At 40.5% G+C, this 22,500-nt stretch overlaps 1 protein-coding gene across 5 annotated transcripts in view; it reads right to left on the reverse strand.

The window, feature by feature from the left end:
• The window catches only part of BAHCC1 (BAH domain and coiled-coil containing 1), a 152,939-nt gene that overhangs the window by 118,922 nt on the left and 11,517 nt on the right, over positions 1-22,500 (reverse strand). For 3 of the 5 annotated variants that reach the window (XM_075350705.1, XM_075350704.1, XM_075350701.1), the window contains exon 1: positions 9,741-9,812. The exons of 1 other annotated variant lie outside the window; for it this stretch is intronic. The gene's annotated coding sequence lies outside the window, so the exon portion shown is untranslated. Of the gene's footprint in view, positions 1-7,793; positions 8,401-9,740; positions 9,817-22,500 lie in introns of those variants that run through there. One more of the 5 variants, XM_075350702.1, reaches the window with a different exon arrangement.

A 22,500-nucleotide genomic window follows, 5' to 3' on the forward strand; every position in this document is an offset into this window, starting at 1 on the left:
CTAAATAAAAAAAAATATATATATATTTTTTTTTTAATCAATAAAAGAGTTAACTTGATACATAAGTTAATGCTTCTAAATATATATATATATATATATATATAAATATTTATATATTTAGAAGCGTTACCTTATGTATCAAGTTAACTTTTATTGATTAAAAAAAATTATACACACACACACACACACACCACACACACGTATACACATATACACATAGATGAGATATATATATATATATATATATATATATATATATATATATATATATATATATATATATATATATATACACATACACCAAGTATATATATGTATGCATTTATTTATTAAGACGCACGATTTCAACTTATTCTGATTTACATCAAATATTTGAAAGAAAAAAAAAAAAACCTCATTCAATGAGACATGTCACATTTGACCACAGGGACAAGACATGTTGGATTTTTTTTTTTTTCTTTTCTTCCCAGGATGAAGAATAGGGTAGGGGGGAGGCTTGCTTTCACTGAGTGTACAAATATTGGTTTTAGGCCTGAATTACACATACTACTTTGACATTTTTTTTCTTGTCTTGAGGGGGGGGGGGGGGGAAATCTTAAAAAAAAATTATATAAATATTTTTTTTTTTTTGTTTGGTTTTTGATGGGCCCTATTCTGCTTTCCTTTCTGTATAGCAAAAAAAAAAAATCTAGGGTATTACTATAGCACATAGGGCTGTTTTTTTTTTTTTAGTTTCTTCTTCCCTTCAACATTGAGGCTCCCTCTTGATATGTTTTTCTATATTTTTTCACTGTTTTCTCATACGCTTTAAAAGAAAAACTAAATTAAAATTCTTTACAAAATAAAAAAAAAAAAACATTCACTGAAAAATGTTTGAAATTTATGATTTTTTTACGAGCATTAATAGAAAAGAGCAACAGAAGCCTAGTAATAGTGCCTGAAGCTCCTAATATACAGGAGAGGTGTTCAGATTTTTTACTGCATTGATAGATTTCAATTTGTATAGCCTGCTTTTAAAAAAAAAAAAAAAAAAAAGAGAAAAATAAAAAACACTAGTTAAGCTTATGAAACACAAAATTCGGTATCTGCCACAGAAAGCAGATACTTCTTAATAAATGTGTTGTGATATGAGATGGATCCCACCCTTGTTCCCCCGAGAGGGATCGGTAACAACAATCATAAAATAAGACAAGCTTAGAATTTCTTATAAGAGAAAGTGTACGGTCTGGCGGTATTGTGTATTAGGGTTTAGTACACGGATATCGCGCTCCATTGGGAATACCGCCTGGAGGGAAGGGCGACGCCATATTGGTTATAAACCCAAAAAGCTCAAGGAATATCTAAGGTTTATGATGATGGTCCTTCCATTTTGGATCATGCTAGCCCAGTCATAAGAACAACTTTGTCCTACCTGCACCAAACCCCCCCCCCCCCACACACACACATTTTTATGAACTTCCCATACTAATTCCATTGGAGGACGCAATAGTCAACCTTTCATGGGTCCAAAAAAGTCAATAGATAACATTCAGCTACCCAGTAAACAGAGATAAGAAACTAAAAGGTTTAGTGTCCCTTTAAGCCTAGGCTTTTGCGGTCTTCCCAGGACTCTTTACCTAGCGGTGCCCCACATAGATAAATATGTTGATTTTTTACAACACATGCATAGCGGCCATTATATTTAGTCTATCCAGGTAAAATATCTGTAGATTCAAGGGGTCTGGTTCGGAGATAATAGTAAGAGGTCCCCCCATTACGAAGGGACTTGAAGGACTCCACAACTCCAGGCATTGACAACTGTGTAATGCTTCATTTTCCCTTCGGGGGCGCTGTGGGAAAATGAAACACTTACAACCAGCCAAAGAATATTGAAGATTGGCAAAGGACATATCACTGCTTACAATCTGGGGACCCAGCTATTAAAAAGAAGCAATAACCCCCTTTAAAAGGAGACTGATCTAACACTGATTAGGATAGAGAAGTAAATAATATATTCACAAAATTAAGAAAAAAAAATAGTCAATCTGATTAGCGCCACATAGTGGTCAATTCATCATTATTAGCAAAAATGCATAAATTATATTAGGAGGCCATTGAGCACAATTCAATTTCTGATCAGCTTGTTGGACAGATGCGAGTTTTAAAAAGTACACATTGGCCAATCAGATTGATCAATGGTCCCGTAAAAAAAAAAAAAAAAAATAAAAAAAAAATAATAATCTGTCCGACTGGATTCCTATATAGTCAACCTAAATATATTCTGCAAATACAGCTAAACAATGGAAGCTGTGTCCACATCACCGCCCACAGACAGGGCTGATAGGACATGTAGTGTTCTTCATTGATCATAATGGATAAATGTATCCCATGAGGCCGGCACGGTTACGAAGACTAGCATGGATGCTGTAAATCTGAAATTCATTAAAAAAAACCTAAAATATTTTAACATCCTTCAAAATTCAATGCATCTGTAGTATTAAGGTAAAAAAGAGAAGGGAATACTCCACCAGTATTTGGGGATAGTGTACTCTTATAATTAGACCTGAATCTAAACCCAAGTGCTTTTTGATATTGCTGCATAAAATTTACATATAACATGATCATTAACAATAATGTCAAAATTAAAATCCTAGAATATTTTTTTTTTTTTTAATTAAAATACAAATTTAAATCAGTCCTTGAGCAGTAAAAAAAAAAATAAAAAAATAAAATAGTTAAAATATTTTTAAAAATGTAAATACTATGTAAAAAAATGACAGAAGATAAATACAGATTATAAACTAGAATAAAATAAAATATTTTTAAAATATTGAATAAATATGCTGCGGAATATCGGGGAAATTCCAATCTCACTAGATGTAATAACTATTATACAGGCATAAAAATAATAAATAAATAACCTATACACATGACACATATACTTATATATCCACGTTCCATTCCCATGTTAAATCACTAATCTCACATCCTTACAAGATGACACCAGGACAACAGAGAACATGGACACAATGACAGCCCAAACCAAGTGCTCAAATAATACAGAACTGATGACTGAATGGAAAATATTGTATACATTACATGGTGTCGTCCTGTTTCCAAGCTCACTTCTTATTTATGTGCCATTTGTCTATTAGTGCCCACTTGTCGGGGGATACAGAACAATTACTGCCCTGTTTCTATGCAATATTTCACCAGCCTGCCTCCATAACCCTGCACCTCTCCCTCCATCCAGGCCGCCTGACTGTGGGACTGCTCCAAAAGGCACTTCTGGGACAGATCCAGCTGTTTCCAATACTCATTTTTATAATCTTACCACTTACATCATTGCTAGAGCAATGGGAAAATATACCCCGGATTTATAAGAGAGGATGACCTTTGTATTTCTAATGAGAAGGCACAAATATACATACAATCAATAAAAACAAGAACATAAAAAAAACTATGCTTTTTTGGGTTTTTAACAAATTGGATAATAATTCATATTATCCCAAAGTATTCTAAAAATAAAGAACATTTTGAATTTATTTTTTTTTAATTTTTTAAAGATGATTTTAAATGGCTTGAAAGGCATTTTAAATCCTCCGAATACATATTTTATCACCGTTTCGCTATAGTATTTGCATTCTATTTTATTACTGGTACATGTAATTATTATTCTTTAGGATTTATATTATTACATTATTATACTTTTTTTGCTTTTTTTCATAAGATCCATCTAAACGTTTCCAAGAGAAGCTTATTGTAGTGTTACAATGAACATTAAACTGATGAGAAATGGGTGGAGGGGGGGTGCAATTATTCTGCTATTTATTCTATCACCCCCTTTTTCTATATATGAAGGATACCTCATTAACAGGTATTTTAAAGAAAGAAAAAAAAAAAAAAAAAGATTTGTATTCCTGTTATTTACAAATACCTGTTAATGAACTAGAATTAGGTTTTATATATAAGGAAAAAATATTTAATATATATTCTATATGTGTGCATATATTATATATATGCACACACCCCCATTTAATATGTAATAATAATCGTCATTTCTATATCACCAACATACTTCACAGCGCTTTACAATTGAGACATATGTGAATTCTCATTTAATGCTCTACATTGAACATTAAAATGATAAGAAACAGGCGTGGGGGGGGGGCAATTCTATTTATTTTTTCACCACCTTTTTAAGCAAACACACACATACATACATACATACATACATACACATATATACATATACACACACACACACACACACACACACATATACATACGTATCCATAAATATAATATATATACACATACATATATACACAAACATATAAAACAGACATACACATACATACACGCACAGGCATATACAATGTTTATGTGTGTGTATGTATGTGTATGTCTGTTTATATGTATGTATGTGTATATATATTATATTTATGAATATGGATACGTGTGTATATATATATTACATATATACACACACAGACATACATACATACATATACATGCACACATATTATAATGAATTCTACATTCATTAACAGATTCTCCCATGCAAATTAACTGAACAGCTAAAGCCACACAAAATTGAATGCGTCATATTAACCCTCCGTATGCTGCAGCTGTCAGTTAATATTATCCCAATCTATAGGGTAAATTACATATATTGGCATGGCAACCAGACCCCTGTATTGTGGTCACTTCATTATCAATGAAAGCCATTTGCCCCCCCCCCTCCTTCCCCCCCATTTTTACTTTTCAGATATAGGGGATAAAACAAGGCTGTGGATTAATGGAATAAGCTAAGTCACAGCTTTATTCACAGCTGGATGGGGAATCAGGGCAGCAGTTATGGCAGGGGATAGATAGATTGACCAGATTTGGCTTCCGATACATATTTTTAAAAAATACTTACATTTATAAATATTTACAGTAAACTGAATATACAATGTATCAGGAGGTGAGGAGGGTAGGAGACCAGCAGACAATGGAAGACCATGCAATGACAGGAGTTGTACTGTAATTATTCATTGTTATCAGCACAGGGAACAGAAGGCATCATAGTATACTATAGAATAAGCCATCAAAAAAGACACAGGTCCAGAACACCAGCTCTAGAGAGACCTGGCACCAGCAGAAAAGAAAAAAATCTGGAGGACAGCACTCAGTCCACACCTACCTATAGAACCCAAGATATACTGTGGCTTGGTGTGTGAGTTACATTAATAATACTGATTATTACCTGCTAGATCACAGGGTCCACCTAGATCAAGGGCAAAAGAAAAAAAAAAGAAAAGAAGAAAAAAAAAAGGGGGGGGGGGGTCTTTGTAATTGTGCAAGTTGATCTAAAGTGACACTTCCCTGTCAGTGAGAATGTAATCTCTGTAGGATCCTCAAACTGCATTGTATTAATATTTAATAGTGCACAGTGGAAATAAAGAGAGTATGTCTCCCATAGACCAGGATTGTCAATGCAAAATAACACATAGATGCTGTGTGAAGACAGAGACATGCACAGGGGTGGAGGAGAGATTACATTATTATAGCACAGATAGGGAGATATAGTGGAATGTCTGCTCATTGGAGGTGTACTCTAGGTATATATAGTGTGAGCTTATTATATTCTAATGTATGTGTGTGTGGTTATTATGGCTGTTGGTTTGTACTATAGCAGACGTGTGGACTTTGTATTATGGAGTCTGTATGTAGTAATGTGTGTATTTATTATAGTATGTGTGGACTGTGATATGCACCCATGAAAATGTCATTCTGTACATATAATTATCTCACAGGGCATTTATATGTGAAAACACATTCAGACATCAGAATAGGAATCATCACATACTACCATATATATTGTTCATATTAGATCATACACTACCTAATAAAGGACACAAAGCAGGATCATAAAATAATGATCAACCACCACACATATACAGCAATATCTGACCTATATTTACACACACATACATATAGAAATACACACACACACACAAACAAACAAATGCCGGCCAGCTCACATATATACATACATGTATATATGAGCTGGTCTATGTATTGATTGCTTAATATATGTTTTATATATAACACAGAAATATATATATATATATATATATATATATTATATAAAAAAAAAACACACCATATAAAAGGGAGACACTACAGAGTACTGTGTCTGCACATACAGATATTAGCCAATAAAGGTGTACTACTAAGTGTGTATATAGTAGGAAAGTGACCATCTACCTATTATATGGGTTTATGAATGGTATATATATGCACACTGTAATAAGCATAATATATATACACACAGACTATATATCTATATAGATATATACACTATTATATATATATATATATATATATATATATATATATACATATATACACACACACATACACACACACACAGTATATATTGTAATATATGTGTATAGTGTACACAATATATATATATATATATATATACATACACACACACACACAGTATATATTGTAATATACTGTAATAAGCATGATATATACACACACACTATATATATCTATATCTCTGGAACGCTCTACCTCAGCACATCAGACTCTCCACGACCGTGGAAAGCTTCAAGAGGAACCTCAAGACCCACCTCTTCCAACAAGCCTACAACCTACAATAGCCTTCAGCCCAGTAGACCACTGCGCAACCAGCTCTGTCCTCACCTATTGTACCATCACCCATTCCCTGTAGACTGTGAGCCCTCGCGGGCAGGGTCCTCTCTCCTCCTATACCAGTCTGTCTTGTACTGTTAATGATTGTTGTACGTATACCCTCTTTCACTTGTAAAGCGCCATGGAATAAATGGCGCTATAATAATAAATAATAATAATAATAATAATATCTATATATATACACATACATACACATATACACACACATATATATATATATATTATATATAACAGAATATAAGAGAACCATACAGTATATAATTAAAAGAAATATACATATACACACAATATAAAAGCCCCACTATTTCATAATAAAATATATATATATATATATATATATATATATATATATATATATATTTTTATTACACACACACACACACACATATACACATACATACGAACACACACACACAATACCCAAGCAATATCAAACTGTATGTACTTACATTACACAGACATCAAATAATACCCCTCACACTGTTCTATATAGGCTACACATACAACGACCATACACCCTAATAAAACTACATACTATACAAAGACATCACAATATAATAGCCACACCCTATTTTATATACATATAGTGCACAAAAAGAATGCTATATGTCTACACACTTAAAACCATGATATGCCCCACTATACATACCATACCAATCACTATCCACATAAATATTGTCTTAGATACAACTTGGATTAAAAAAAAAAAAAACAAAGAAAATAGTTTCACCCTTTTGTTTTACAAAAGGATTTTCCTCCACCCCTCCTTGGTCTGAAATCTTAATCTATTGTGTTCTTGCTGTTTTCCTTAAAATCCCCTGCTTTGCAATTACTGAGTATTGAAAGATCAGCTCCCCCCCACCCCCTTCCTTGCAAGCATATCATGGCTGGGGCTCTCCCAGCAGTCAACCGCTTCCAGTATAAAAAAAAAAAAAAAGTGTCTGCTAAAGACAGTAAAGACAGTATAAAAAGGGGGTAATACAATAAGACATACTGTAGAATAGGAGTGAAGTCATATAAAAGATATATAAAATTATTGTAATTTAAGATAGATAGATAGATAGATATTCATGCACATAGGGTAGAACCGAAGTGAGTACCTAAATTTGCAGTGACACCAAAAAGTAGCCATTCCTGCTTTCAGATGTGGATTGAGATGGTGCCAGGTTCCCTTCATTTGCAGATTAATTCTTGACTGATGGAGAAACTAGTCCCCTGTAACACCGGTGCTTTTGGATTTTATTTTGATCTACAGGTCCAAGAGCAGATGGGCAAATAATATCACAAATGAATGTTTGTTTGGGGGAAAAAAAATAAAAAAAATATATAAAAAAATAAATCTGTAGTGTTAAAGATCCAAATGGAGGTTTCTCCTTCAGGCCAGAGTAGATGGAGACACTGCAGCCGTCCACTGCCGAAGAGAAAACTGACATGGGTGGACCAGAAGCTGAATCCTGAAGAAGATCAAAAAAAATCCGGGGTTCTTGCAGAATTCCAACCCTTGACCACAAAGATCTTTCCTTCCCCTTGCAGGACTTTATCAATAACACATCATTGATCCCTCTGAATCCATCCTTTGTGAGGAGTCCGTCGGCAGGAGGCTAAAAACAAACAAAAAAACAACAAAAACCAGTCCTCAAAAATCTCCCCGGTCCATGGGTGCCACAGGAAGCCAGAACACATCGGTATCCATGATCGAAAACAAGCCTTGTGCCAAAAGGTAGAAGGAAATGTAGATTTTTACAATTAGAGACCAATTTACAAAGATTCTCAAAGCAAGGCTAGAAATACTGAATAGAAGAATAGTCACCATTATGGAGGGGTTTTTGTTTTCTATTATTGTGGGAGTTAGTATAGGAATTACATTAGGAGATTTAAACACACAATTGGGGAGGGGGGAGCAGATTAGGAGGGGAGGGGGGCAAAACCCTATTTCAATGAATCTAAACAATCTATAGATAAAAATATATAAAAAAAAAGAAAAAAAAAAGGGCAGAAGATATTGAAGTTGCATCATGATCCATTGAGGTAGAGAAATGTTAAGTATAAAAAAATATTTATATATAAAACAAAAAAAAAATAAAAAAAAAAACACGCCCCCACCCTGCCTTTACCCTAGTGCTATTGTGGCCGGGTCCTATATCCAGATCTGTTTGTTCTCAGGCAAAGTGAGATTTAAAAATAAAAATAAAATAAATACAAGAAAAAAAAATATTTCCAAATTGACCAGGATGTAAAGCAAAAAGAAGCAGTCAGGCAAACAACGGGTTAACGTTGGGACAAACAAAAAAAAAACAAATCTCAACGTTCTAAAATGGAACGTTGGGATTAAAAACAAAATCATCCCGTTCCGGGTGTGGGGGACCTGAAAACCGGTTTATGGGGGGGATCCGGTACATTTGGGGGCTATTTTATACTGCGCCCGATTAACCCTTGCAGAACCGCTTAGGTATAGATGGATAAATATATTTTTTTTATTTTTCCAGGATAATCTGTACAAGAATACTGCCCATGCGATCAGATCGTATTTATGAGCTATAATGTTATAATCGAAGATATAATGAAACCCTGTACAATGTGACCGATTCCAATGTAGATCTACTGTGATCGCTACATTAATGTGCACATTTTATTTAGTTTATAATTTATGTTTTTGTATGTCTGATCGATGACGATCTCTGGAGGAATGGTTGGAGTACAATCTATACTTTTTACTAGTAAAATCGCCTCGTTTTTCTTGCTCCTCTGATGCGATCTAGTAGGGGGAATTTATGGAAGATTGGATCGATGAGGAATATTTTGCCGTAAAATATATTCTTGTCGCACAGATATTTTTGGTCGTCTTGTCCTGTTGCACGATGCGATCGCTGCCTTGTGTAGCGCGTGTAATAAAGATCCTTTTTTTTTCAGATGCGATCTGATTTTTTTATTTTAATAATAAATCTGCAATATATATTTTTTTTATTATTCTGTAACATAGGGGTCTGTGGGAGGAAAGTGCGGCGCTGTCGGTGCTGGTCGCAGCGCTCTGCCGCCGGGGTACTTACTGTGGGTGCAGTGGGTGCTGGGCGCAGTGCTCTCCCCGGGCTCTGCATGCAGTGACTGGACCGGGCGCTTCCGGCCTGAGCCTCTCTGCAGCGCCCCCTCCCCCCGCCGATCACCCCCCTCTCCGCATACTAATGAGCTGCTGCCGGTCTCATTGGCCGCCGGAGAGGGAACTCGTGCAGTTCTCCTGGCGTAAACAGGCGGCGCTATTGGATAATGCAGGGAATACGAGCTGCCAATCAAGCGCTTGGGGGAGGGAGCTGCCAATCAAAGCTGGAAAGAAGGGGGGAGAAGGGAAGGGGGATCGGAGCTGCCAATCATCGGTCTGGAGGGGGCAGGTCTGGCTTGTAGCACAAAGGCGCCTAATTCAAGCATGGGGGAGTGTGCAGAGGAGGGGGGAGGGGAGCAGAGGGGAAAGGGTCAGGGGAAGGGGTTATGTGGGGGTGAGGATCAAAAGACCAGAGGTGGAGCAAACTTTAAGAAGTGCTACTCAAATGGATGAGTGTCACTCACAGCCTGCCGGCCACTGGAGGGTTAACCCTGATGGAGTGAGGTCAAACGGGTGACATGTAGAATGGGTTAAGAATGGCAGAACCACAACTCCCAGGAGACCCAGGGGTCAGCAGAGGGATTAACCCATGAAGGGAAGTACTACAGCTCCCAGCAGACAGGCAGTTGTATGAGAAGTACTACAAGTCCCAGCAGACAGGCAGTTGTGGAAGTAGGACTACAAGTCCCAGCAGACAGGCAGTTGTATGAGAAGTACTACAGCTCCCAGCAGACAGACAGTCGTACAAATAGTACTACAAGTCCCAGCAGACAGACAGTTGTGGAAGTAGGACTACAGCTCCCAGCAGACAGACAGTTGTGGAAATAGTACTACAAGTCCCAGCAGACAGGCAGTTGTGGAAATAGTACTACAAGTCCCAGCAGACAGACCGTTGTGGAAGTAGGACTACAAGTCCCAGCAGACAGACAGTTGTGGAAATAGTACTACAAGTCCCAGAAGACAAGCAGTTGTGGAAATAGTACTACAAGTCCCAGCAGACAGACAGTTGTGGAAGTAGCACTACAAGTCCCAGCAGACAGACAGTTGTGGAAGTAGCACTACAAGTCCCAGCAGACAGTTGTGGAAGTAGTACTACAGCTCCCAGCAGACAGGCAGTTGTGGAAGTAGTACTACAAGTCCCAGCAGACAGTTGTGGAAGTAGTACTACAGCTCCCAGCAGACAGGCAGTTGTGGAAGTAGTACTACAAGTCCCAGCAGACAGACCGTTGTGGAAGTAGTACTACAAGTCCCAGCAGACAGACAGTTGTGGAAATAGTACTACAAGTCCCAGCAGGCAGGCAGTTGTGGAAATAGTACTACAAGTCCCAGCAGACAGGCAGTTGTGGAAATAGTACTACAAGTCCCAGCAGACAGGCAGTTGTGGAAATAGTACTACAAGTCCCAGCAGGCAGGCAGTTGTGGAAATAGTACTACAAGTCCCAGCAGACAGACCGTTGTGGAAGTAGTACTACAAGTCCCAGCAGACAGACCGTTGTGGAAGTAGTACTACAAGTCCCAGCAGACAGGCAGTTGTGGAAATAGTACTACAAGTCCCAGCAGACAGGCAGTTGTGGAAATAGTACTACAAGTCCCAGCAGACAGGCAGTTGTGGAAATAGTACTACAAGTCCCAGCAGACAGGCAGTTGTGGAAATAGTACTACAAGTCCCAGCAGACAGGCAGTTGTGTAAATAGTACTACAAGTCCCAGCAGACAGGCAGTTGTGGAAATAGTACTACAAGTCCCAGCAGACAGACAGTTGTGGAAATAGTACTACAAGTTCCAGCAGACAAGCAGTTGTGGAAATAGTACTACAAGTCCCAGCAGACAGGCAGTTGTGGAAATAGTACTACAAGTCCCAGCAGACAGGCAGTTGTGTAAATAGTACTACAAGTCCCAGCAGACAGGCAGTTGTGGAAATAGTACTACAAGTCCCAGCAGACAGACAGTTGTGGAAATAGTACTACAAGTCCCAGCAGACAGGCAGTTGTGGAAATAGTACTACAAGTCCCAGCAGACAGGCAGTTGTGCAAATAGTACTACAGCTCCCAGCAGACAGGTAGGTGTGAAAGTAGTACTACAAGTCCCAGCAGACAATACTACAACTCCCATCTGTGAAGGACTATGACTAAGTTACAGGCAATTCTAGAACCTCAAGACTCTGGATGAACTACAACAATCAGAATAAACTGTCCATATAACTTCCAGAAAATCTATGGGAGTTAGGTCTGGAATTAACTCCTAGGTGTCCAGTACAAGAGGAAGCTGTAAATGAACTACAACTCTCAGGAGATGTGACACTACAAATAATAGAAGAGATGGAGGGAAACAATAGAGGGACTACAAGTCTCAGGAGTAATGTATGCTAGGTCATTTAAGGATCTGCTGGGACTAATAGTCCTTCTGCTATTGTGCAGGGTCATTTTATAGGGCAGTCGTATGTCTGTCTGTGGGTAGGTTCAGGGCTATTAGCCTTTGGGATTATTAGCAGGGGGAGGGGGAATTATTAGGATTTTGTTACCCTTCTCCAGTGACAGACTGAGGTGTTTATTGATACATGTCAGTGTGGATTAGGGAATCAGCTGCAGATTATATTCTCTGGGGATTCCCGGTCAGGAGGAGATGGCAGGGATATTCAATTATGTCAATGCAAGAGGCAAATCTGGGCCCCCTATACAATCTGGGGACCCCCTGTACAATATAAGGGCCCCCGGAATCTGGGACCCTCTGTATAATCTGCAGGCCCCATGTACAATCCAGGACTCCTGTACAATCTGGGGGCCCCTTATACAATACAGGACTCAGTGTACAATCTGGGGGCCCTGCGTATAATATGGAGGTCCTCTGTACAATCCGGGACCACCTGTAAAATCCGGGACCCCTGTATACAATCTGAACGCCCCCTGTACAATCTGGAACCCCTTGTACAATCCAGGACCCCTATATACAATCTGGAGGCCCCCTGTACAATCTGGGACCCCCTGTACAATGCAGGACCCTTAAATAAACCGGAAGCCTGTAGATCCCCCGTGCAATCCGGGTCCCCTGTACAATCTGGGACCTCCATACAATCCGGGATTCCTGTAGAATCCAGCACCCCTGTACAATCTCGGTCCGCTGTACAATCTGGAACCCCCGTACAATCTGGGACTCCCGTACAATCCAGGACCCCTGTACAATCCAGGACCCCTGTACAATCTGGAGCCCTCTTACAATCTGTGACCCCCGTACAATCTGGGACCTCCTGTACAACCTTGGACCGCTGTACAATCCAGGACCTCTGTACAATCCAGGACCCCTGTACAATCCCGATCCGCTGTACAATCTGTACAATCCGGGACCTCTGTACAATCCAGGACCCCTGTACAATCCCGATCCGCTGTACAATCTGTACAATCCGGGACCTCTGTACAATCCGGGACCCCTGTACAATCCCGGTCCGCTGTACAATCTGTACAATCCGGGACCTCTGTACAATCCGGGACCCCTGTACAATCCCGGTCCGCTGTACAATCTGGGACCCCCGTACAATCTGGGACCCCTGTACAATCTGGGACTCCCGTACAATCCAGGACCTCTGTACAATCCGGGACCCCTGTACAATCCCGGTCCGCTGTACAATCTGTACAATCCGGGACCTCTGTACAATCTGGGACCCCCGTACAATCTGGGACCCCTGTACAATCCAGGACTTCTGTACAATCTGGGATCCCCGTGCAATCTGGAGCCCTTTTACAATCTGTGACCCCCATATTATTTGGGACCCTATAATCATATGGACACTTCTAATCCACAATGACATTTATTATATAAGGGGCAGAGCAGTGGGGGAGGGGCAGATCTCCATTAATTCCCATGAAAAGTGTTTGGCGGAACTACAACTTCCAGAATGCCAGTCGTCAATTGCTGAGATTTGTAGACCCGCGAGAATCGTAGGCTTTTGTTGTCAGGGCATGCTGAGAGTTGTAGTTTGACAACTGTTGGGGGGGAAATCTTCATTATGTTAAAATATATTTTTTTGGTGTTTTTTTAAAGAGAATTCCAAGAAAAAAAAATCATTTAAAGGCTGAATTCCTAGAAAAAAAAATTGAAAGAAAAAAAAATGTATGAAATGATTTCAAAACGTTTCCGGTAGATGAAGGGTTACTGCCCAGTCTGCATTTCCTCCCCCTCCCCTTTTTTTTTTTTTTTCCTTTTATCCAACTCCCTTCCCCCGCCCCTTCCAGACGTCTATGATTGGCTGGCCCGGTTCCAGCCAGCTGTCAATCACCGATTGTAAACAAGGCGCTGATTGGCTGCTGGCCAGTCCGCACTGGGCTGCCTGAAAAAAGCAATTACTGGGCCTGGCTGTTTCTAGACTCCCCCAGCAGTTCGATGAAAGGAGATAAGCTGGAGCCGGTTTTAAGGCGCCTCTCCATAGTCAGACCCCCATGGCCCCAGAGCCAAGAAGAGAGCAAAGTGTGAGGGCTTCAAAGGGAAACGATGCATTTACTATTAGAGAAGACTAAAAATAATGCAGGGCAGCACAGGGGGGTTTGTGTGTATCTCTTCTGCATAGAAAGCATGGGGAGAGCACTTTACAATGGAGGGGGTAGAATAAGGGGGGAGCTTGCACCCCCTTCTAAAATTAAGTGTGCACTGGACTACTATGGCATATACAGGAGCCAAGGCAAGGACTATGCGGCTGCTTCTCCCATTCCTGCTTCCAGAAGAGACCTAAAGGATCATTCAGGAGTCTCCCATTCAGGTATGGGGTGTATGGAGACCGTGGGGGGCAGCTATAGGGAGATAGTGGTGGAGGAACTGTATGGAGACCATGGGGAGGAAGTGGGGGGCTACTACAGGGAGACAGTGGGGGGAGAAACTGTATGGAGACCATGGGGGGCGAGGAAGTGAGGGGCAGCTATAGGGAGATAGTGGTGGAGGAACTGTATGGAGACCATGGGGAGGAAGTGGGGGGCTACTACAGGGAGACAGTGGGGGGAGAAACTGTATGGAGACCATGGGGGGCGAGGAAGTGAGGGGCAGCTATAGGGAGATAGTGGTGGAGGAACTGTATGGAGACCATGGGGAGGAAGTGGGGGGCTACTACAGGGAGACAGTGGGGGGAGAAACTGTATGGAGACCATGGGGGGCGAGGAAGTGAGGGGCAGCTATAGGGAGATAGTGGTGGAGGAACTGTATGGAGACCATGGGGAGGAAGTGGGGGGCTACTACAGGGAGACAGTGGGGGGAGAAACTGTATGGAGACCATGGGGGGCGAGGAAGTGAGGGGCAGCTATAGGAAGATAGTGGTGGAGGAACTGTATGGAGACCATGGGGGGCGAGGATGTGAGGGGCAGTATAGGGAAATAGTGGGGGAGAAACTGTATGGGGAACGTGGGGGTCTACTATAGGGAGACAGTAGGGATGTAACTATGGAGATCGTGGGGGCTACTATAGGGACAGTGGGGAGCTACTGTGGGGAGACATTAGTGGGGGAGCAACTATGGAGACTATGGTCGTGAGGAAGTGGGGGTCTACTATAGGGAGACAGTGGGATGTAACTGTATGGAAACCATGGGGGGCTACTATGAGGAGATATTAGTAGTGGAATAACTGTATGGAAACCATGGGGGGGCTACTCTAGGGAGACAGTCAGGGAGTAACTGTATAGAAACCATGGGGGTGAGAGAGTGGGGGGCTACTATAGGGAGACATAAGTGATGGAGTGATTGGGGCTACTATAGGTGGACATTAGTGGGGGAGTAACTATGGAAACGTATAGGCGTGAGGAAGTGGGGGGCTAATATAGGGAGACATTAATGAGGGACTACTATAGGGAGACATTAGTGGGGGGATACTATAGGGAGACATTAGTGGGGGGATACTATAGGGAGACATTAGTGGGGGATACTATAGGGAGACATTAGTGGGGGATACTATAGGGAGACATTAGTGGGGGGATACTATAGGGAGACATTAATGGGGGAGTAACTGAGCGCCTCATTCTTTTTCTCTGGTCCCCCCCTGGGGTGGGTTGGAAAGGTTTACAGCTACACAGTAGAAGGGATGGAGATTTGCTGGGTGCAATGTAAATCCTGGAGACTAGTGAAATATTATATGTATAGTGTTACATTGTGTGAATTTTGGCACTCGAGCTTTGCGGCATAACTAGAGAACAGACCTTATGTAAGGAAAACGGAGGCACAAGGGGTTAATCTTTCCAGAGAGAGGGAGGAGGAGGGCTGTACACAAGCCTTGTAAACTGTGCAAAGAAATGATGACTTTTGTAATGATGTAATGAGTGAAAATATACAGATACATTGCGCCATTTCAATAAAAGATATTTAAAAAAAACCCTTGTGCTTTATTTTCTTGGGTAGCCTTGATGGGGAGGGGGGCACTTCCATTTCTGCTGTTCAGATAACATCTGGGAACAAAGGACTAGAAAGAGGCATGGGAATGTTGGGTTCTGCAGCCGATATACAATGTATCAGTGTAAGGCCGCGTTCACATGGACAGTATTGGTAAGATAAAATAGTAGTGGGTATAGAAGCAGTGGTGCTGTGTATATATATTCTACTTTCCTCTGATTGTTCCATTCCTGGTATTGTTTTATAAACACAGACGTAAAATACTGAACATATCCTAATACACATGAAGTATATTCAAGTAGTTATGCCTATAACCTATAGGATCCATTATCAGGAGATATCGGGTGTCCATATATGATAGAACGCGCTTTATATACGGTTGTGATCACCGATATCGGAACCCTTTATATTTTATGATAAAATCATCTTCTGAATAATTTACTCTGTGACTTTGCTTCAGTGGAATATTTTAAAAACATGTCCGAATCCTTTCCCCAAATAAGTAGACCAGTCTCCATACATGCGGTCATACCAAATGAGAAATAAAGAAGCCTGGCATATAAACACCGACGGAATAAAGGTATTTGTTCTTAATATTTGGTAGCACAGCCTTTGATTCCAATTTATTTTTTAAGCCCCCTGTGAGGGTCTTGCAGGGGTCAGCCATTACTTTCTTCCTCCACGATTCTCAGATCTCGAATATTTCCGGGTTCCTTTTCCCAATATTGAATTTCACATCTATATTAAAATAAGTAGCTCTACTGTATGTTAGCAAGGCCTCTCCATTATTATGGATTCTTGGAGGTAGAGGAAACCTTTCTTCGTAGGCTTCATTTCATTACCTATAACCATAACTGATTGAGTTCTAGTTTGGTTTCATCTATAGAACATTTTCGCAGAAGGACTGTGGTTTGTTTATGTAGTTTTTGCCAAAGTTTATTGCCGTCATCTCCTTTAAGCAGTGGGGTCCTCTTTGGCCTTCACCCATAAAGTCCAGGTTTGTACTTGTTGAACCTTACTCCAAAGGTCTACAGCTTTGCTTGAAACTCTTTGGATGTTTTATGTGATTATTCTTCCACATATTTCCCCAAATTTAGTAGGGTTCTCATCCATTTTGCTTTTTCCATCCCATTAGGGAAGGTTCTAGACTGTTTTCCATAATAAACTTCTTGATAACAGAACTGTTGATGCCATTGTTTTTGGAGATGGCCTTGTATTCATTAGACTGTTTGTGCTAGATGATAACATTTCTTTGCCATTCTGAATAAGAAATTGGGAATAAGCTACCACTTGTAGGCTTATTAAAGTCATATGAGCGCTTAAAGAAGTGAGCCTAATATTTTAGGTTAGTCTGATTTGGTCCTTTGTTTCAGACTGTCATTATTTGTGGCATTTTTATCTCTTGTACCTTTTCTAGAGGGGGTATCAAACATACCCAAGTAGTTTCACTAAACACTTTATTTTAGGAAATATTTTCCATATCAGACTTAAAAATCAAAGTTGCCAATAATATTGACCATAACTGTGATATGTGAGTGTGTGTATATATATATATATATATATGTATATACACACACACTACACTAAATAGCAACTTTATGATTTAATGACAATGTATAATTCGTGAAGGAAGGTTGAAGTAGATGGTCTTTTTTCAGCCTATGTAACTGCCCTCCATGATTGGATAGTCCCTGTATATAGATTAGACTCATGAACCTGGAGGCCAGCATCAAGTAATAAAGGTTTTTATGGATCAAATCAGGTGATTCATCTAAAAATGGGGCCAGGATGATGTGAAAAATTAATTTTGATGAACAGGTGGAGCACCGTCAAGAAGACTTCAGACAAATTTAACGCCTTTCCAACTATTGTGTCAATTGCTGTTAAGAGTGCAAGACAAAGTGAAAAACTCCAGTGGTCAAGAGAATGCAAAAAATGGATCCATCCATGGTGGAAAACCTTGCCTGGTCAGATTTCAATGGAAGGGTCAGAATTTGGCGCAAGCAGTTTGAATCAATGAGCTATTCTTGTCCATAATGCAGGCTGGTGGGTGTGGGGTAAAGATGTGGCGAAGGTTTTATTGACACATTATGGGTACTCTTGATACCTCTGACTGAAGTTCTGACAGTAGGGCTTATGTATGCATTGTGGCCAAAAGTTCGTCCATTCATGGTAGATGTTTAGCTTATGGCAGAAGGTCCATGCCACAAGGGTCATAATCGGGGACTGGTTCCAGGAACATTACAGGAGGTTTCCATCCTTCCCTGGTCATCCCAATCCCCAGATCTTAATCCTATAGAGCATCTTGGGGATAAGGAAGAATAGGCTGCTCAGAGAAATTCATTACCTTCATCCGATTATCCTGTTCACATGGGCTATGATTCTTCCTAGAGAATTTCAACATCATTCCAGCTCTTGGGAAACTAAAACTCCCAGCATTCCCTGACCAACACAGGACAATATGCCTTCAGGGCATATTGGTGGAACATCGAACATCTGGGGTGCCACAGGTTACAAACTACTGTGGAATTAAAGGTCAAAAAGGATCCAATGTGGCATTAGATGGTGGTTTCCAATAAAGTGGCTAGGATCCAATGTGGCATTAGATGGTGGTTTCCAATAAAGTGGCTAGGATCCAATGTGGCATTAGATGGTGGTCTCCAATAAAGTGGCCAGGATCCAATGTGGCATTAGATGGTGGATTCCGATAATGTGGCACTAGATGGTGGTCTCCAATAAACTGGCCAGGATCCAATGTGGCACTAGATGGTGGTCTCCGATAAAGTGGCCAGGATCCAATGTGGCACTAGATGACGGTCTCCAATAAAGTGGCCAGTTAGTGTGTGTAATAAATATCTAATCTGTATAAAATCATGATTTTATCTTACAAGACCCAATAAAATTCAATATAATGAATAATATTTCTAGGGGCTTTCTGATCAGAATGTTAAACACTAACTACAATACTGTATATGTGTTCCCCAGAGCATACAGTATGTATTGAACCTTTGTTCCTTTCCCTTTAAATATTGCCATTTTGTATTTTAGTTAATTTTTAGAATTTTAATTTATCATTGTTTTTTATATTATTCTCTTTTATATTATTTAATTTTAATTCCTATTTTTTTATGTCGTGTAATCTACATCTGCGTCACAATATTCAGCAATGTCGCTTTTATGACCTAATGTTTATATTATATGTTTTTAATATAAAATGATAAATATTTACTCATCTTTCATATATCTACTATAAGGATACAAAAAAAAAAAAAATAAATACATCATGGAAAAGCAAAACAAAATCTTTTTAGTATGAAATATTTAAAAACTCTCTGTATTGAGCCGAATTTTCCTAGAATCCCTCCTATATGAAGTCCGGAGTAAGGTATATATATAATTCCAGGCACCTACAGTATACAGTTTGCTTTCTTCTGCGCTCCTTACACCCCTCCTTGCTGCAATATGCCCTGGCGGAGAAGAAGTGCCGCTCTGGAGGTATTGACAGCTCGACTTGGACTTGATTTTTACTCTGTAGTGTTTTAACTAAACGTCGTAAATCTCAGAGTCCATCTTCTTCTCAACGGGTTAATGTGATTTATCTACAAATACCGCTGACATTTATGAGAATTAAGGCCAAGGCAGTTGCAGTTGAACAACTTTGGTAAAGTTGGGGATTATTAAAGAGAAGAACATAATCCCCTGCTTGCATGTTCTGTGTAGTCAGGGGGGGGGGGCGAATGGAGGGGGTGCTCAATGCACATACAGCGAATAATATATGTATATGACTACACTATTCAACATTGAAATTGCACAACTGAGAAGAAAACGTTGTGGAATTATGGAGATGACAGTATCTATAGACAGGGATATGATGGACCACTGCGCAACCAGCTCTGTCCTCACCTATTGTACCATCACCCATTCCCTGTAGACTGTGAGCCCTCGCGGGCAGGGTCCTCTCTCCTCCTATACCAGTCTGTCTTGTACTGTTAATGATTGTTGTACATATACCCTCTCTCACTTGTAAAGCGCCATGGAATAAATGGCGCTATAATAATAAATAATAATAATAATAATGATGGAGAAACAGAAACAAAATTTTCAAAACATCTCTATTTATTCAAGATGGAGTATGAGCGCCACCTGCAGAAATCTCCGCAATTACAGCCTTGGCTGCTATCGTTGAGGTTACGCCTGCGGAATATTCTGCACTTGGTCAAATCATCAAGATCCACTGCTGGCAGCTTCCTTTGCAATTGCTGACCAATGACGTCCCAGATGTGCTCGATGGGAGATGAGTCAGGAGACCATAGTAATAGGTTTAGGCCACGCAGGCTATTCACAGTAGCACAACCTACATGTGGCTTGATGTCGTGTTGGAGAAATGGCCGTATCACTGGTTCCACGGCCAAACTAATGTAATACTGAGCTGTAAGGGTACCTGGAATGAAGACCAGAGCGGTCTGGCTACAACACCATGCACGTTAATCCTGGGAGTAGGACCAGTGTGAGGTTCCTTCTAAGGCCTCTTCATTGTGTTGTTCATGTTTCTTTAGACCAGAGGTCCCCAACTTTTCTGACATTGAGAGCCACATTCAGCTCTGAGAGATGTTCACGAGCCACATCCAGCTCCCACTCCCTCACAGTGGTGACACCCAGAGCCCCCATTACCGGTATAATGACAGCCAAAGCTTTTCCACAGAAATCACAATGAGGCAGTATACCAAGATCCTGGGGTTCCTACTCTAACCCCATATAGATCAGCTCTTCTGTGTGGCCCTACTCACAAAAGTCACCATCTGAAGACCTGCAGTTCATAGCTGTTTGCTAGACCTCATGCTAATGCATTAAGCTGGCAGGCAGCGCGAACCACAAATGATGGGCCCATGAGCCACATGTTGCTTCTGAGCCACAGGTTGGGGACCCCTGCTTTAGACTAATCACCGGCTATCATTGCATTTAAGAAGAAACTGGGACTCATCAATGAGGAGGATAGACCTCCATTGCTGTCTTGCTCTGAGTCTACACCATGATGGCCTATGAGAGTGGTGGTGTGAGATCAGTGGACGTCTGGCTCATAGCCCAATGACTTGCAAATGCCTCCTGATGGTTTGTGTAGACAATGTTTAACACTGTAGGCTCTGTATGTTATGTCCAATGTTACTTGGCTCAATCGTGGAGTCAGTGATACAGCCATTTCTCCAAAGCTTCCTTAAGTCAATAAGTCAACACAAGACCACATGTTTGTTGTGTTACTGTGAGCAGCCTGTCTGGCCTAAACCTGCTACCATGGCCTGCAGCGTCTCAGGAGTTGTCTCCCACTGGACACAACTGAGGCGCCTTTGGTAGGTAACTGGAAAGGTAGCTGCCAGAAGTAGATCTTGATGATTTGCCCAAATGCATTTAGCATGGCAGAACCTTCCTCAGATGACCATTCATAGCCCCACTGATAGCAGCTAAGGCTGTATGTGCCCAGATTTCTGCCCGTGGAGCTCATAATCAATACTGAATGTTTTATCATTTGCAGATCAATAAAGGGTCTATCTGTCTATCCTTTGATTTCCATAATTCCTCAAATGTTACTTCAACGTTGAGGTGTGTGAAGTATCCTCCATCTAAGACCAAGAACATTCCTTGGGGAGGTTGTAAGAAATAAGTAGATACATAGAAATATGTGACAGATAATTATGAGAAATATCTGTGTATAGATAAAAATTAAAGAAATATTACAAGGACCAGTCAATAAAACATAATTCTAGTATTTCAGCAACTATGGAAGAAGAGCCTAACCTTCTGTGGTACCAGGATACTAACCCTTCAAGAAGGAGGAGTATTAGCACAATGTGTTGTGAGAACATACAGCAATAATTGCACCCATACATGATAACAATACAATGGTCTCCTGGGGCACAGCTGCTGCAGGAATGATGGCTGGGTACCAGCTCCATGGTCCTGCTGCAAGAAAGCTCCTCTAACCCCATGCATCAATGGATCCTTTGTTAATTATTTTCCCTTGAGATAGATGAGAGTTTGGGGAGTTCTGCTGCAAAAGAAACATCCGCCTGTTTGTGCATCAGGAATGACATATATCATATTTTCCATTCTACATGGAGGGAGCCTCCCTTGCAAGTCATTGTGCCCCTGAGCCCAAGCTGCTTCCTGACAGTGTGTCTCTGGTGTGCTGGACACTGGCCTATCGGCCGGGCATCCTGTCCATTGTGCCCCTGAGCCCAAGCTGCTTCCTGACAGTGTGTCTCTGGTGTGCTGGACACTGGGCTATCGGCCGGGCATCCTGTCCATTGTGCCCCTGAGCCCAAGCTGCTTCCTAACAGTGTGTCTCTGGTGTGCTGGACACTGG

Source organism: Anomaloglossus baeobatrachus, chromosome 5, assembly GCF_048569485.1.
Source record: "Anomaloglossus baeobatrachus isolate aAnoBae1 chromosome 5, aAnoBae1.hap1, whole genome shotgun sequence".
NCBI classification, from domain to species: domain Eukaryota; kingdom Metazoa; phylum Chordata; class Amphibia; order Anura; family Aromobatidae; genus Anomaloglossus; species Anomaloglossus baeobatrachus.